This window comes from Gambusia affinis, linkage group LG10 (assembly GCF_019740435.1).
Source record: "Gambusia affinis linkage group LG10, SWU_Gaff_1.0, whole genome shotgun sequence".
NCBI lineage: Eukaryota > Metazoa > Chordata > Actinopteri > Cyprinodontiformes > Poeciliidae > Gambusia > Gambusia affinis.
Genome location: NC_057877.1, coordinates 25,483,225 through 25,501,840, shown reverse-complemented (window position 1 = coordinate 25,501,840; position 18,616 = coordinate 25,483,225).

Here is an 18,616-nt window from a genome sequence, read left to right as displayed (position 1 = left end):
ATACATGTTCAAATAATTGCTCATCCTAATGTGCAGTGATCTGTATTCGTCATGCTCCATGGCGCCGAGCCCATCACTCGACTCCGCCACCCGGAGCCATTTTGCTGCCGCGGCTGTAAGTGAAATTGAAATTGAAGTTATAATTGATATCGGGGCCCATCACCATAATGGGTTCATCATAGCGCCATCTAAAATATTAATTTTCTAATTATGGATAAATGATCAGACAAGCTGAGCCGGCACTGGCTGCGGAGCCCCTGGGAGCTGGAGCGATGCGGATGGGAGGACAGGGCCTTGTAAAACCCACAAATCTTCTCTAATCCTCTCCCGCACAGCGCCTGGGCTCCATTCCCTCCATAATGGATAAATAATAGTTAAGAATCAGGCTGTTAAGCTCAATTTTCTCCCAATGTGCTCTCTCTTTCTCTCTTTCTTTCCTTTTATTCTCTCCCTTTTTATGTTTGTATGAGCTGCCAGTGCATTGTTCGAGTGCCTTGGTTGATCCTTTTCACATTTTCCAACTCTGCCTTCTGTCTTTGCAGATCCTTCAACTAACACACACACACACACACACCCACACACATGCACACAATGTGGCGGTGTCAGTGGGGGGGCTCTGCAACACAATTTAATTACAATCACTTACCAAACCAATGAGGCTACTTAACTATACATCTATTTACACAGCAGAAACCAACGGTTTTGCTCTACACAAAGAGGTTCCATTTAACTCAGCAATTATAAGCATATAAATAAAAAATCCTAAAGTCAGCTTAATCACATAACTACAAAATTTTCATATTTATTCACAAATTCAGACTAAACTGTTAAAATTAACCTTTTCACTTGGCAGGTGAGAGGCGATGGGAAATGTCCCTTTTATGTGGATATTTAGAAAAGGACAGCACACACACATCTAGGAATTAAATATGCTTTGGCAGAACGTAAATTTCAGTTTTATGTGGCAATACTTTCTACTAATTGTTTCCCTGCACCTTGATCCCATAATTAGGCCTTTACTGATTACCTAATTACCCAGCAGCAGAAGGGCAGGTTGACGGCAACATTTCAGCCATCGTTCAAAGGCTCATTATCCCTCTGAAAGTCACTCTCTCTACCTCTGCCCCCCTTTCTTTCCTACCTCATCTCCTATCCTCTCATTCCTCAAATCTGTATCCTCTCCTTGCATCACATCGCCTGCTTTCCACTTGCACAATGCACTGAGGGTAGCAGGGAGGAGGTACACAATGTGGACAACGATGCTCTGCCACCCTTCTGCATTTGTCAAGCTGTCTGTTACAATGGCAAGTTTTCCACATCGCAACTGCCCCTCTGACAGGCAAGTTTATATTGCAATGGGAAGCTGAATGTTGAGTAGTGCCGCACGGGGATGAGATGAGGGAGGGAAACGGTCGGGTAACATGCAAAAAAAGTGGGACCGCGGTGGGGCGAGGGTGGGGGACAGGAGGTGGAAGATGTAGAGAGAACGAGCTAAAGGGGGAATGAAAGAGGTAATTTATAGGTGGTGGGTTTGATTTGCACTGGCGCTCTTGTCTCATGGCAAGATATATTTCAGTGGTGGCTCGGAGGATGGAGGGGCGCAGAGAGGGGAGGGCTCTGCTCAGGCTCTTCCACTGCCTCAGGCCCCTCGTGGGCTTGCTCAGGTGCAGAGAGCTATTCTCATTACAGTGCACAGTGGGGCCTCTAGACATGGCACTGCTAAGAGCCCCAGGGACAACCCCATATCTTGCTGCTTCTCTGTCCTTCGCTCAATCCTTCCCCTGTCTCCCTGTCCCCCTTTAACCTCTACGTCTGCACTGTGGCATCCCTTCCCAGCATGGTGTTGGGCCAAAAAACCAAGCACTGGGCACTTTTGTGTCACCGAAGCCATTTGACTCCTTGCTGGACAACATGGTTAACCGCTAATCCAATTTTGGGGGCCTGTGTGTGTCGACAAAGCTTTTTCTGTGCTCTTGTCACACTTCATTAGGGACCATTAAAGGCCATCTTACTTTTTTGTCTGCGGGTTAATGTTCTCAGTGACACATTGAACACCTTGGGGGCAGTTAGAGGAGACAGCAGAGGGGGCTAAAGAGATGTATGGAGCTTTAACAGCAACTTTTTATTAAGGTGCTGTGGATTTTTGTCAATTTTAAGAAAACTTTTGTAGTCTTTGCCCTTGATTTGGGAATAAATTGAAGTTACCAAGTTTGAAGTAACTTGGGTTCATCTTATAAAAATATGAATGCTATCAGAAGGTTGATTTATTTTGATAATTGCATTTAGACATTCAGCTATAAGATGCAGATTTCACATGCACATTTATCTCTAACCTTTATTTCTGGAATTCAAATTAAGACTTTCTTAAATCAAGCCAGATCACTGCACCATCACATTGTGATATAATTGGTCTGTAAGCCAGGTAATAGTATTTTTGGTAATATGAGGAGGTTCCAAGTCCTACTGAAAAATAAAGCCAGCATCTTCATAAAGCTTATCATCAGAGGGAAGCATGAAGCACTCTCAAATTCCCTGAGAGATGACTCTTCCTACTTTGGACTTGATAAAACACAGTGGACCACCACCAGCAGATAAGAACCCCAAATCTTCTCTGGCTGAAAAAACTTCACACTAAACATCAACCACTTTGGATTCTGGGCCTCTTTTCTCTTTCTCCAGACTCCGGGATCTTGATTTCCAAATGAAATGCAAGGATTTTGCTCTTGAAACTCTGACTTCAGCCACATTCCACACCTTGTGAATTTCTTCCAAACCAACAATTTGTGGCATACCCTGAGTTTTCTTCATAAATATGTAGAACACTACATATCATTTCTATCTTTAAATCCATTTTTATTTGGGTTTTGAGAATAAGTCATAATCATTGAAATTAAGAGAAGGTTTGAAATAGAGCACTCATGTGTATTTAATCTTTGTATTACGTTTGCTTTTTTTTATTTTGAGTACTGATATAAACTTGTATAGTTAATTTAAAGCACATTTCTACATTTCAGGGATTATTTAACGGATAATATTTTTCCTTGAAGCATTTTTGCATCTTCATTTGAATATTTTATCTGGATTAAATCTGAAAAAACAAAGCAAAAAAAAAACATTTCTCATTTCTTTGTGTCTCACTCCTCATTGTTCTACCAGCCTGCCATCCAAGCACAGGCTGTTTATCCTCTGCGACTATATCATAGAGTCTAATTGACATGAAAAGAGCCTTACAGAGCTTCAGCTTAAAAGGCAGGCCGTCCTATTATCCCCACGGACATCTCATTTAAGGGGACTCATGTTGAGAACCCGAGCACCGACTTGCATGGTTTAACATCTTTGACAGGAACATGTCCCTCTGAATGCTGCTTTAGTAACGCTTATTCAAAGAGCAGTCAGGCGTGCAGAGAGGGGAGGATATATATTTACAGAGACATATTCACTAAAAGCTTTGTTTTTTATAGGAAGGAGTTTGTTCAACAGTATTATGAGACATTCTAAACAATATAAAGAAACTTATGATCAATTTAATGTGTAAAATACCATGTGAATGTGAACATAAAAAGCACATAGTTGCAAATATGTGTACATAAGGAAAAGCACTCAGGAGCCAAAAAAAGAATAGAAACAGGGAGAAAATCAGACCAAAAGAATAAACAGAATGCCCAAATGAAACATGACCATCACACAGAAACTGAAAGTACACTAAACCATAAAATGAACATAAAGGCCCTCAAATAATGCTTACAAAGTGTTTACAAATTTTCTCTAAAGGACACAACACATGGGCATTGGATATAATGGTTGACTGAATCAACATTAAATCATTATAAAATTTTAATCAAAATGTTTTGGTAGGATTTCTTATTGGAACTTTTATGTTTTAGCTTGATAAAAATGCTTTTTAATTTATAATATTTTATATAATCCAGCCATCCTTTTCATTGTGCATATTACTCTTTTCAGATTTATAGTTATCATGAAACACCAGAATTTTGTTTTAGGATGCCAGCTGTTTACATTTTATAAATGTCAATATACATTTTTTTGTTGTTGTTGTAAAAGTTTACTTGAAGCTGCATCAAGGAGCTCTAAGAAAACCTGAACCTGAAAATTTTAAATATGTTAACACAAGAAATTGATAGTAATGTTAGTTTGTTTCATTGCCATTTGCACGGCTGCAGCAAACCAGCAATCTTGAGCTTAGATAACGGTACATGCTGAATTGGCGAAGGGTGTGAGCAGTGCATACACAAGCTTAAGTGACGCTTCTAATGTGCCATTCTTCTTGGCTCTGATTGGTTGTTTGTCCCTGGGAGCGATATATTTCTGCAGATGGCAGTAGGACCACTGGCAGGAAGCAAAGGAAGAGGCTTTTTTCACAGATTATCTGTCTCATACATTAGTGCCAGGAAATAGTGGCAGTTTTAACTAATCTGTAAAAAATGCATTTTTGTATAAGTTACCAGATGCAGCTTATAGCTATTGTTGCCAAGTGTAGAGTATTGAGAATCTTGAATTGAAAATAATAATTTTCTTGGGCTGCAAATTTACACTACCTTTGTTTAATATAATCAGCAAAATAATCAGGTAAAACTTGAAACATTTGTTTATGTAGTATAATTAATTACAGCTCAGTTTACATTTGCATGCATATGCACTGCCCGTTCCTATTTCTGCTTGCATTTCTAGTTGTTTACGTTCTTGTTTACCTTTGAGCCCTCACACTTTAATTCCAAGTCTTTTGGGTTTTTTTCTGTGTCCATATCCTGCAAAGCTAGCCTCCCTGCACAACGCCTTGCACTACTTTAGCACTCTGCCTCATTACCATGTGTAAATAAAGATGAATGGCTGGCAATATTCTTACAAATTTGTTTCCCATTACAGAGGGGTCAATGGTAATTGTGGCTGGCGCCAAGCTCCCCCGAGTGTGCGTACAGTTACATTCATATTATAGTTAATGAACAAGGGGATAACAAATTGTCCTGTAACACCTACACCCCCTCCTGGAGCCCCACTGGACATTCATCTCAGTGGTCAACTTTGCTAGCAGCAGTGAAAGTAAAGGAGATCCCATCTGGGCTGATTCCTCCTTCTGTTCTCTTTCTATTACTCTATTACTCCTGAGTGGGCCACGCAGTCTATTTAGCCTATGCAGGCCCCAGGCGCTGTGTCTTTGTGTGTTGAATTCAATGTGATAAATGTGAGAACCTGCATGTGTGCAATCTACACTGTCTATGTAAAATAAATTAATATGTAGCACAGTGTTATTTAAATGCACTAACTGAAGTGTCCTTATCTTTTACGATATGCAACCATATTCAAGAATCATTGGGTTATACTTTGTACCTGTATAATTTCAAGATTTTAAACACATATTCACTGAAACATGTTTATTTCTTTTCATAGATGTTTGCATTCTTAGTTGATTATTTTTCCCAGTTATGATATTCTGCTCAGGCATTCTTTCCTTTAGTTCATCTCACTATTTTTGTGTCATAACTCCTTAGTTAATTCCACTTTGCTTTTCAGTCTCACCTGTTTATTGTTCGACTAACCACCAGTCTAGTTACATATGAACTGATCAGATATTTGTGGAAGATTTCTAATCTTCACTTTTTTGACCTGCCATTTTTGATTAGAGCCAATTCAAGAGGGTATAACATTCTCTAAACTTTGTTGCAATTAGTATAAGATAATTTTCAAAAAACCCACTATTTTAATCTTATTTTTTTTTTAAATATTCATATTTAAGCAAAATTGTTCATAACTTAGCAATTAAACATGTTATTAATATGGTTAGCTTTACAAACTGAAAACACCAGTTAAAGTATACATTTCAGAAATAAAGTGGATTCATAACTGAGATTACTAGAGGCTGCCACAATCTGCAAATTTAGCATCTTCCTGACTGTTACAGGTTTAAGTTTAAAAGGATGAAGCAGATTAATGTTGCTTCACTCTTGTGTGCCTTCTTGTTTTCTGCTGAATGTCCTTCCCTTTATCTCTCACAGCTTGAATTTTTATAAATCAGGAAATGGTAACAAGAAAATACAGTTTGATGAAAAAATTTAGAAATTGAACTAATCAACCTACTTTTAGTTCAATTAAAACGATTGAACTAAAAAATTCTGTTCAATTTTTCCTATCTTATACAATACAGGAGGAGCTCACTGTGGACAGTAAGAAGAATCATGATTGCGTCATAAAAATTCGCAGTGGAAAGCAGGGAAAAATATATAAGTAATAGCTAAGTGACAACTATTTTTATTTTACAACTTGAGAAAAAACATAGGAACATGTGAGACCACTGCGGTAAACAGGTTTTTGTTTGAGTCAAAAAAGGTGGTGTTCGTTTCCCCATCAGGGAGCAGTTGCTTCACTTGCTCAGTGTTTCAGGGGCTTACAAAAAAGATAAGTGAAAGTCAAAATATCTCCAAAACCCAGTTGGAGAACTGCAGCAAAGACTGGCATCTTGTGGTTCCAAAGTTTCCCTAACAACTATTTATTTTAACATGTTTCTAGCTGGAGTGACAATAACTGCAGTCTCTGCGTGTGTACTTTCTTAAAACCCCATGTTGAATGTATGAGCAAATCTATTCCATGTTACTTCTTTTACAATCTCTCATATTTCTCCTCGGTAATGAATCATGAGAAATTGTGAGTTCATTTCTGCAAAGATGTGATTAACTGATTATGACTTATTGCTGGATCTTCTGCCAGGGGCTTCCCGCTGTATTTTAATCACAGCTAGCAACACGAGCACTCACAGACCTGAAATAAACTTGGTAATCTTCCATATTCAATAAATACAACTCCACTGTCAACACCTTAGATCTAACACCCCAAAGACACTCAACACCTGTGTGAATAAACAAACATTAATAGCCAGAAAAACAAAGCAGTGCCATGAAATGTTCTGTTTTTCTTTTCATTTTACTAAAACATGAAGATTGATAACTGCTACTGCTGGAAACCATGTGAAGAAGCTCTTTCTGTTTTTGTATGCTCCTTCAAGCCTCTATGAGCCATTAGGGAGGCTGAGGATGAATGAATGAGCACAGCACCTAGAGAGAGTTCAGCAATGGTTTCTTCAGCTCCCACCTTATTGATTTCTGCAGGAAATATAGAACTCTGGGCACGAAGGAAGGAGAGGGAGGACCACACTGATATTAAGTCGTTTTCCCATCCTCTCCAAAAATCTTTAATCAAAGTTTAAGTGAAATACTAACATGCCACCTGACGTGACCTTTCAGACCCGTTATGAATCACCTGTTTTTAAGTCGAGAGGGCTAAGAGAGGTTAGAGACATTTCCTAATCACAAATCGCTGTGAGAAAAAGAACAAGTTCAGCGGCAAAGTTAAATGGCCACCGAAGGGCTTGTTTGCTGTTGACCTTTGACAAATGCTAGACAACAAATCTATGTTTAAAGCACTCGCCTGACTGGATTCCTTTATAGCCCTAAGTGACTCCTGGGAAGGGCAAAGCCTTAAAAGTGACTCCAGCCAAAGCAAAGAAAGCCCTGCTGCACCAAAACAATGGAAAATACAACACGCTTCTTGAACAAATATGGCTCTATGAAGGATGATTTACTACATGATGAAAGGATGCATGTCTACAGGGGGGAGGCCAACAGGACAATTTGTGAGCATAGGAGTGCTTGGCATGTAATGACAAATATGAAATCAATATACCGACCTTAATTTGCCCAAAGCATAACTGTGATGTAGTACATGGTGTTTCGATTAAACGAAGTATAAAAAGATGCTGTCTGTGCCTATGAGGGCATGAAGGCCGTGCCCTTTTGAACTCTGGCGCTCACAGCGAGCGTGGCAGCCATAAAAGGAACAACCAGTCCTGTTTGGTCATTGAATAGGTTCCTTATGGCTGATGGGTAATAACGTCACGCCTCAAGACGTTTTTTAAAAAGAGCTAGCAAATGATAGCTACCAATGTGTTCCGCAACACCGGCAACATTATGGCAGCAGAGGAGAAAATATAATAGCTTAAATATGCTATGAATAACAAAAGCTGTCAATACTCACCTCTAGAAGAAAACGCTGATCAGACATAGTTCTCTATGAAACGTGTTGATGTGCGTGTGCCTGTGTGTGTGTAGGGGGGGATTTATGGGATGTGACTCTGTGAAAGGCGCTTTCATAATTCTTTCATAAATGTCAGTCAGATTTCTTCACATCTGGGAATTCAGATTGTTGCAGTTGGACATTTTAAAATGTTTCCATTTAAGAAAAAAAAATCAAGGCTAAACATTTATAAAACATATGATATTTAGCTTGTGGCTAGATGTGTTAATGGTACAATCTATTGTGAGCATATTTTATGCTTTATTACAAGAATGCTGATTCGTTACCTGAAGAAATATCTGTGGTCAACCTGAATGGAAGAATATTTTCTTGAACCATAGTTCTCAAATTTGTATCATAAATACTTCTAGCTTTCAGTGCTAGCTCAAAGAAATGTTATTAGTTATCTGCAAGGTAAATATGAAGGAATTAACTATGGCGTTAAGCTATTACATGTCAACCAAACTTCTCAGCACAGTCGAAGGTTTCAAGAACTTCCTTTCTGCAGCAGACCAGGCTAAACCAGAAACAAAGTAGAATCCAAAAGATCAGTGTGTGAACTATTTGAGTTCGTTCAAGCTATTACTTGGTTAAATATGCAAAGTAGATATATTTTATGATGGGGTTTGTTGGGAATCTTCCCTATTGGAAGTCTGACCCCTGGAGGAAATTCTAAAACTTGGAAATATCAACTTTTGAGTTAAAATGATTTGAACCAGTAAATTAATGTCATGAATATATTAACTGCATGGGTTTAAATTTGCTTTAATATTTCCTGGAAATCATCTTGTATTTCTATTTTATAAAATACTAAAGAGAAAATTGTCCAGTTGATAAAATTCTCCTCATTAATTTGCCTCTGCATAATCTTAAGTAAATTAAGTAAATATTACAGGGTAAATTAAGCCTGAAAAGAAATTAATTTTCACAATATCAAACAAAAAATTGACAACTTTAATAAACAAGAGGAGCTATAATACAAGGTGTTTCTGTAGGTTGTGAATTTAGATTATTTGCAGAAAGTTAAATGTAAACAAGTATATTATTGTAATAAAATCATTTAAAGGTATAAAAGCACAACCAATTGCAAAACAGATTAAGTTATTGTCAGTCTGAATTTAAAGCTGCACAATAGTTAATAATTTTATTTAAAATTATTTATGAACCAAGTTCAAATCTCAACATAATGCAATTGTTAAGGGAAACTGCAGCACAGATACATTAAAAATACAAGTTAAAAAGGTAATTTAAAATTGTTATCATTATTTTTTGAATTGTGAACTCTTCTTGAGGAGTTTTAAGTCAAAGTTTGCTTGTAACTGAGTAACTCAGGGCACCTTTTAAGCCGGACACCGCTGAGTTAATCATAAAGCCTGTAAATGAGTCCATCTTGTTAGGCTCAGCCCCTGGGCAGCAAGGAGCCACGGGCAGAATGGCTCTCACAATGAAGCCATTCGGTTTGGGCTTAGCCCTTAAAACAACACGCCACTCAATGATCCCAATGATCCTCCAGGAAAACAATGCCAAAGCACATCAGTCAGGCCTGCGCAGGAGGCAGGGTGGCGAGGGGACAATGGTAGCTCCCATGCTGCTGTTCCGTAGGGAATGTCTTCCCAAAGGAATGTCTCTTTTCAGTGTCTGGACAGCAAGAGGACAGCTCCATCAGGGCAGGGGGCAGGTCTTCTCAACTTAATATTTTCAATTTCTGTTAAAAATTTCCGCTTTTGTTTCAGAAAAAAAGTAAGATTCTATTATTCTCTTATTTTCTCTATTAGCAATTTGTACTGATAAAGAAAAATTCCTCAAAATATTCTAATAAATCATAATCCAAGTGACATAATAATTTTGAACACAGATTATGCTATACAATTATTAAAGCAAACACTGGAAAATAAAGTTATTTTGTGTGTATCATCTGTTTATGATGTAAATCATTTAAGTCAATTTGTGGCTGAAAATACAATTATGATTTTTTTTTGTGCATAAGGCATTCTAACAAATTAAGAGTATTGATGCAATCATTGTTGTCTTTTTGTCCTTGGGGTCGAAAAAGGTTTTAAAAGGGAGAAAAATCATGGGACAAAATGGAACTGAGGTGGACAGAGATAAAACAGAAGCCCCCTCCCGTAAGCCATAAATACCATAAGGCCTGCAGCATATTACCCAGCGCCAGGCCAATCTCTGTTCATTACAGCTCCACGCCACTCAACTCTTAATTTAAAACGTGCATTCCTCTAATTAACACACACTGCTGGATACAGATGAGACGGTACAGAGTCTTGTCTGTAAGTCCTTTATTTTACCTACCCACTGAACTATCCATTTCTGTCAAGGCATTATTTTTATCCTTTACGTTTTTTATTTAATAGTACAGTAAATCAATTTAGACACTATTCAGATCTTTTGTAGTCTTGTAATATAACGATTAGCAGAAAACATTGCTCCATCAGGATATGAAGAAACAGTTTGTCCAGTAAATTGGATGTGTTAAATGTTTGTTCATTCGTCACATCAAAGAATTGCACATGGACAGAATTAGCTCTATTAAGAGTAAAAAGAAAAGTATTTAAATAGAAGATAGCACAAACAATTTTTTCTTGTTGTTTTTAAATCTTAGCAGATGTTTATACTTTAAATGCCTTCAATGTCAAATGATTCCAGTAGAACCACACACTGCAATCTGCATGATAAATGCCCAAGGCAGACTTTAAATTTAGTTTTTATAATGTCTTCGGTTTTTTAAGACAAAAGAAAAAACAGTCATTTATCTGAGCTCATTTTACTACTTCTCTTGCTGTTATTAAAGGAGTCTTCTGTGCAGCCTAAAGTAAATGATTCTGCCTCTATCACTGGCGCTTATGCGGATCAGATGATGAGTCTGCTGATAGCTTTGTAATGGACTTTTCCTGTTCATTAACTGAGTTATAGCACTTGGATTTTATGCTTTGTGGTTCTAAATTGAATAATACATCTCCAATGTTTAAAGTAATATTAATATTTTCAAAATCAATGTTAGTAAAATTTTATGTACACAGTTGTATTTGTTGATGGCCAGCCTCCTGCAAATAAAGACGAGATTTATGAAGGCTACTGTCGTCTGTTTCTCTCTCTCTCTGTAGTATTATCACAAGAGAAATGCTGACCATAAAAAGAATTTAATTAAAATTTTAATTAACACAGGTAATCAATAGGGTGTAACACAACATCTCGCATATTCTCAGTGGCATGAAGGAAAATGCAATCAAACAAATTCAGAGGGACCAAATAAGATGATTTTATAGCCCAATAAGTTCAAGGTAAAAATGGCTGACATGGTGGAAAATTTCTCCGTCTAATTTTTAACCACATAGTGTTTGGTGATGGGCTTCAGTAAAAAAAAAAAAAAAAACATCTTTATGTTAGATTACTTTTAGTTGAAAACAGAACATGAAACAGTGTATCAATAGGCCTTTTAATAAAAAATTAATTTATTGGCCCAGCTTCGGGTTTTGCTTTTGACAAGTTAAACAAATAGAATTAAAACCAGTAGTAAAATAAAATGAGAAACACACACGTAGAATATTCACAGCAGGTAAATAATATATAAAACAAAGAAAACTGGAAAGTGTAGGCCTAGGTTTATTTTTATTTTTAAAGCAGTTGTTTCATCTGGGAGTTGAAAACTCAAAAGATGTGGTCAAAAAACACCCATCATGTGGGTCTAGATGTTGGAAACTGAAGGGGAGCATTCTATTTTTTTGGCAGTGTGTCTTCCTACCCAACTTAAGTGAAAGGCTGATACACAACACAGTGACTGGGAACAAGTCTTCAAAATCAGAAGTTCACATATAGAATGACAATATTTAAGCAAAGAAGAAAAACCCAGATGATGATGTCATGCTTTTGGAAACTTCTCATAGATTATCAGATAACTTTCAATTTATTGGAAATGCACCTGCAACACACTGCATTCCTCTTTGACATGATTAAGAAGTAAAACGAAATCAGCCAAGATATCAGGAAGAAGTCAGCTGCACAAGTCTGGTTCATCCTTGGGAACAATTTCCAGAAGCTTTATGGTGCTGCGGTCACCTATTCGAATAATTCACAAATATAGAAAGGATGAGAATATCCAATCATCATATTGCTCAAGAAAGAGATAGGTTCTGTGTCCCAAATAGGAAAGTGTTTTTGTCCAAAATGCAGAAATCGACCCCCAAACCAAAGCCAAAGACCTTGTGAAGAAACTAAAGTGGAACTATTTGCTCATACTAATGACTGCTACATTTGGAGGAAAAATTGAGTTTGTAAGCCTGGGAACACCACGACTGTGAAGTATGAGGGTGGCAGCGTAATGTTGCAGGGCTGTTATGCTGCCGGAGGACCTGATTCACTTCATAAAATAGATGGCATCATGAGGAAAGATCATTAGGTGGAAATATTGGTGGAAATAATGACTAAGCATACAGCCACCGTGATTACAAAGTGACTTAAGAAGTTTCTGGAGTTATACCTATAACTTTTACCTCTAGTTTCTCAAATAATAGTAATTAAAATGTTAGCTGAAGCTTTTCTCAGAGCTTTCATTACTTTATTTGTTTTAGTATATGTAAATATATTCATCCGTGACAGGTCCATAGTGGTTTTATAAGATGCAAAGAAAATCTCAATTTTCAAAGGACAAGATTACCAGGTGAGTAATTTAAGACTTAATGTAACATAGCATTTATTTTTACTGCTGAAATTGCTGAAATTTAAATTTTTAAAGCTTAAGTTGGAAAATGTATTCACCTGATGTGTGTTGTATATATAACCTGCACTTTAACTCGAGTCAAGCACGGTCTCAATCTCGTAATCTGTGATGACAATGACAATTAAATCTTATCTTATCTTATCTTATCTTATCTTATCTTATCTTATCTTATCTTATCTTATCTTATCTTATCTTATCTTATCTTATCTTATGCTGATTGTAATAGTTGTGAGTCTGTGAGGATTAAACCAAACAACAACTTTGTTTGGTTTAATCCTCACTTAAGTCAAGTAATACACTTGACTTAAGTGTGTTACAGGTTTAAGCTGGTAATCCAAGCTTTAAATTTGTTATTTTAATATTTACTTTCTGAATTCGTATCCACTCTTAATTCTTATTTTATCGATGGTGTTACCTCAAAGGAAAACAGACTTTCAACTTCTCTTCCCCCAGTGTCAAATCTGGTAACCATTTTTTGTAATAAACAGAATGTTTTACTGTTCGTATCTTATAAATATTTAGGATTGCCTCAGTGAAACGATGCAAACACAAATGAAATGTATTTAATGGGCATCCTGTCCACTGGAGGAGTTTCAATAGGGCACCGCTGAGGTGTGAAATAGCTACAACAGGCAACATAACACTCACATGGTGTCTCTCATGCTCTCTGTGTCACGCTCCCAAACACACACGTACACACAAAAGGGGGGAAGAAAAAGCACCTAATATTTTCTGTCAGCAGGATTGTGCATACCCCCAACCTTCAAATAATTTACTGCTGTGTGTCTACTGAGTGTCTGGAGCAAAAGTGCCACTAAATCTCAGCCCTCAAAGTCAAACGTCAGGTAAACCACAGAGAAATAATGTTTATTTTCCCTCAACCCTGGCCCTGTTCTTAACCATGCTGTCAGTACATCGGTGGCTCATACTGTATATCTCACAAATTCTCTTCTGATCGGAAGAAGCACCCACAATACATTCTATTATATATGACTTGTACATCCAGAGAACAACTTTTATCTTGTTAGCGGTCATGGTAACTTAACGATTTGAATTACTGGATGGATTAGTGATATACATGGCAAAAAGGATTGTTTAAACGTGTACAGAATGTATGTTTCTCCATAGAATGACTGGAGAATGGAGTAAAGTAAGTTTTTTGTAATTACTGTATCTCTCGAGATGATCATCATTAGATAAGAATGATGATCGACACAGTACTGTCAAACTAATGAAAAGTCTAAAAAAAGCCAAACATTTGTGCAAGACTTGCCTCTTTAATTGCTTGTTAACACAAATTGCAAACCAGTATATATCAGTTAGTGGACATGCAGTTAGCCATATCAATTGAATGGAGAAGAAAAGGAGGAGAAAAGACATTTAGGTAAATATGAACATGGCATAAAAAACTACTTTTTCTTTCAAGTTCAGTACTGGTAAGGTACTGACCTTAGGTACAAGGTCAGGTCTCCTAAACAGGAAACGTGGATATGGTTAATGGTAATTTGGATGGACTGAAAGATGAACATGTCATGGTAGCAGGTGTCAAATGGATTTGTCTGAATACTTCAGAAACTTTTCATCTACTAAGATGTTTCTCATGTTTGCAGAGAATGGCCTAAAAAAGAGGAGATGTCAAAATGTCAAAGGTACATTTTGGATTCTGTAGTGCCAATGCAACATAGTTTATCCACCATAACCCACACGAGTATTGTTGCTAACATTGACAAACCTTTATGTCCATAGCTGGCTACTGTCAGGAGGATAATGCAGAATGTCACAATGCTCAAGTCATCTGGAATACGACAGTGTGTTCACTGTACTCCAAGTGCCTCCACAGTCCACAGATCTCAAGACTGCATGATGGCATCATTTCAATGTGGATGAAAATCTTTGAGCCAAATTTATGACAGCAATTTTACATGTACCACAATGAGTTAGTCCATATCTGAAAGCAAAAGGCAGGTCCAATTCCATACTAGCAAGGTGTACTTAATGAAGTGGCCAGTGAGTGTATATCTGGTCGAAGGAACATACCGTTCTCAAATCCTTGAGCAAGACTGTGTTTATTAAGCCCCATTTTGCACAATCCACAGCCAAAAGTTTCCCTTCTTACTTTCATTTTGTGCCCATAAGAATTATTTTGTATGTCATTTTCAATTAATTTTTGATTAGATTCCATTGAATTATGGAAATTATAATGAAATTGCTTACATCCCAAGCAAAATTAATTTTCTAAAGATTTTACATTACACTCATTTGCATTTGTTGTAGTTTTGGCCCCTGTTGAAAGCCATGAAACATGATTAAACCCAAAAAACTCAGAGCCAACTCCTGCTGATATTGTTGTCTCTATTTTATATACATTGTTTATTATAAGCATGCACCATAAATGGAAGACTAGGAAGTTACTGTGATTGGATATTAAGCAGGTCCTGATAGGGGATTTTCAAGTCCTGAACGGATGGTACGAAACATCCAATGGGTGACTAAACAACCAAAATAGCAAAGCACAAAATGTTGTAGTCAATGAACAGGACCCTTTACAAAACCATGCACAATGTACTCTGCAGAAAACAAAATAATAGAAATAATAAAGAGTTCAAAAATTCAACAGGGACACCAGAAGGATAGGTAAAGGAACCTCAGGAGCCAGACCCCCTCTTATGTCATAAATACTTGTTTTTCCCCTCAAAGATTCCCAAAGAGACATTTTCTAATAACAAATCATTTCTTTCTCAGTATGCTTTTTAATCTGGCTGTGCTTGACAGGGCCCATCCTTTTCGCTGAAGCCAAAGACCACTTAGAGGCCAGCCCAATGAGGCCCCATAGCCCTGTGGTCTGACTGGGGTGATTTGTCAGGGCCCTCATATGCACCTGTGTTGGCCACACCAATGAATTTATCCAAAGGTAAATGGAGATGGCCAGTGTTGGCTGCAAGGCCCGCGCTCTGATTACCGACCCTTTCTTCCAGTTGCATTGATAGATGCTGCTTGTGTTTATCTATTTACAATGCTACTAAATCTGTGAATATGATACAGGGAGAAGGGGTATGACTCTGAGCAAGAGAGCGGTAACAAAACCAGCATGGTTTGATTTATGCTATGCTATGCAGAGCGATAGAGAGACAGCACAGATGAAGGGCCTGGGATGAAAAAGCTTGGTAGGGCAAAGGTTGTTGTTTTGCATCAGGGTTGGAAGGGCACAAGGATGAATCTCATGCATTTCTTACTCCCTGCTGATGTCAACCATGCCAGAAGAATAACAAACATGCTATGAAAGGAAAGAGAGGGAACCTTTCAGGACCACAGGAGAGAAACAGAATATACTTTTATGACAACAACAGAGAGCCAATCCGGGACTCACTATGAGCATCTATTCTATCAGTCCATCATAGACAATAATGAGCAATTAAATTCAACCAGGAACAATTGCTTGGACCAGTCAAGGTTTCATCAGGTTTGTTTGTTGTTTTTTTCTTCTATTTTCAATGATTTAATTTTTTATATATTCATGTTTGAATTAAATCATTGCAGTTTGCCGTGCATTACTGAGTCCCTCCAGGATTTCACAATTGTTTTTGTGATATTTTTTTTTACAATCAAAATAATTGATTTTGTGCCACTATTTTAGACATACTTGTGCTTATGTATGAAAGTAAATGTGACTTTGTGCTACTCACCATCTCGATCATGGACCATACCTTGACATCAAGTGAGACTGAGGCAGCGGTGTGGTAGAAGTGAAAAAAACTCAGTGCTGGGTTGACACTCTTGAGTCATGTCTTTCTCTTACCTCTCTTTCTTATTTCATGTCTATTTACAATAAATGCTAAAAGAACCTAAAAATCCTAAAAAAATAAAAATAAAAAAAATAGTAGCAAGAAATTCTCCCACCTGTAGGTAGGAGTTAGCAACCCAACTCACTCAGTCACTTTCCCAAGAGTAACAGATTTTTCTGACCAGTACAGACATCTTTTATTCGCAATAAATCTCCATCAAGCAGTTTGGTAAACATTCTTCTTCACATATTTCAAAAACATCTAGGAACATGAAACACAATTTTTCCATTCATACATTGAGTGGAAAATATAATTTTTCCACTCATATAATCCAAACAGAGATCTCCCCTCCCCTACCAAGTACACATCAAATGTGCAAAGTCTGATCTTTTTAGCAATGAGCAGGGTTTTCTGACACTACAGCATTAAGCTAGCAGTCTTGGCACTGACCTTGTGCAGCTTTGGTTTAAAGATGCTAGCTATGGTGATACTTTATATAGTATCATAGCGTTATGTACAGTTATAGATACAGCTCAGTTTAACATGTTTATTTTGCATTTTCATTGTGTTTTATGCATGTTATGAGATGAATAAGCAACCCACCCCTACAAGCATTTCCATTTCACTGAAATATTTTTTCTCTAACGTAAACATCAAAGTGCGCAAGATTGTTGAAGAATAGCAGACTGACATTAGTTCTCTTTAAATATAATTTTATGATGATATATTTCAGGTCATAGTGACATTAATTAGTATTTTTAGTCAGGCAGAGTAAAGTTGCACCAAAGGAAGGATGTGGATACAACATTTGCATCCACATCCTGTAGTTGCCTGAAGACAACACATTTTTAGTTGCCTTCAGCGAGTTGATAACCAGAAAAAGAAATCTAAACTTTTCAGCTGCAGGATAATGTGTGTAAGTATAACTCTGCCAAATGAATGGAGGGATAACAAAATCCACCTGCCTGAGCATATCTTTAAGATATTTTTAGAGATATTATTTTCCATGTTGCCACTATAACTTTACAGATAGTTTGACAGATATCTACTTATTATCATTCAGCTACAATAATATTGTAAGGCAAACTTCAGCTTCACTAGAACTATGTGATCAAATAACATTTTGTGTAAGAGTGACATTGTCATCAGCATCTCTCTCATTCTTCAGTCATCCTCTCAACTGGCCTGACTACTTTAAGCTAGCATCTCCTTTCACAGCATTGCGTCCTCCACTATACACACCCATAAACCATAACAATCCCCCTTTTGCCCCAACCTCTTGGAAAGCTTACGTACGGTTTCTCATTGTTTCCTCAGCCTATTGAGCTAAAGATAACTGTGTGATGTTAGAGAGCTGAGTGATTATACATCAGTAAAATCACAGGGGGTATATATCACTGCCACGGAGACACACCCACTGGAATGAATTGGGTCAAATGAGAGCAGTGCATCAGGCAGGGCTCACTGACAGTTACTAATGCACCTCCTATGGCCACTAATAGGAGTCTACAAATTGCTAGAGGTTTGTAAACTTTGGCTGTTTGGGGCAGAAGCATTCAGGGTTTGCTGGTTAGCTGTTGTGGTGTAAGATTGTGACTAAATCAACACTTCAGAGGTTGGTTTGATTGAAGAGGGTCGACTAGAAGAACCACTCGGGAAGTTTACCCTATTAAGTGATGAAGCACCCATAAGACAGGTAAAAGGGCTTAAGACATAAAATAGAATCAATGTCTGGTCCTTTTAATGAATGCAGATGAGCACAATGATGAAGGCTTTGTTCACACCAGGTCTTGATGCTCTACTGTCTGTTGGTCTTTAATCCTACTAATTAAACTTGACTACAATGAGACTTCTGTATGAACAGTATATGTTCTCCAAATCGACCTGTGTGTGCAGAAAAAGAACGTTGACGTCACACAGCGATGTATTGTTTATGGGAGTAATAGTGTGTGGAGTCGTTTAGCAATCAATTTTAAAGTTTATTCAGCAATGAGATCTGACAGGGTTGTCACAAGTTCAT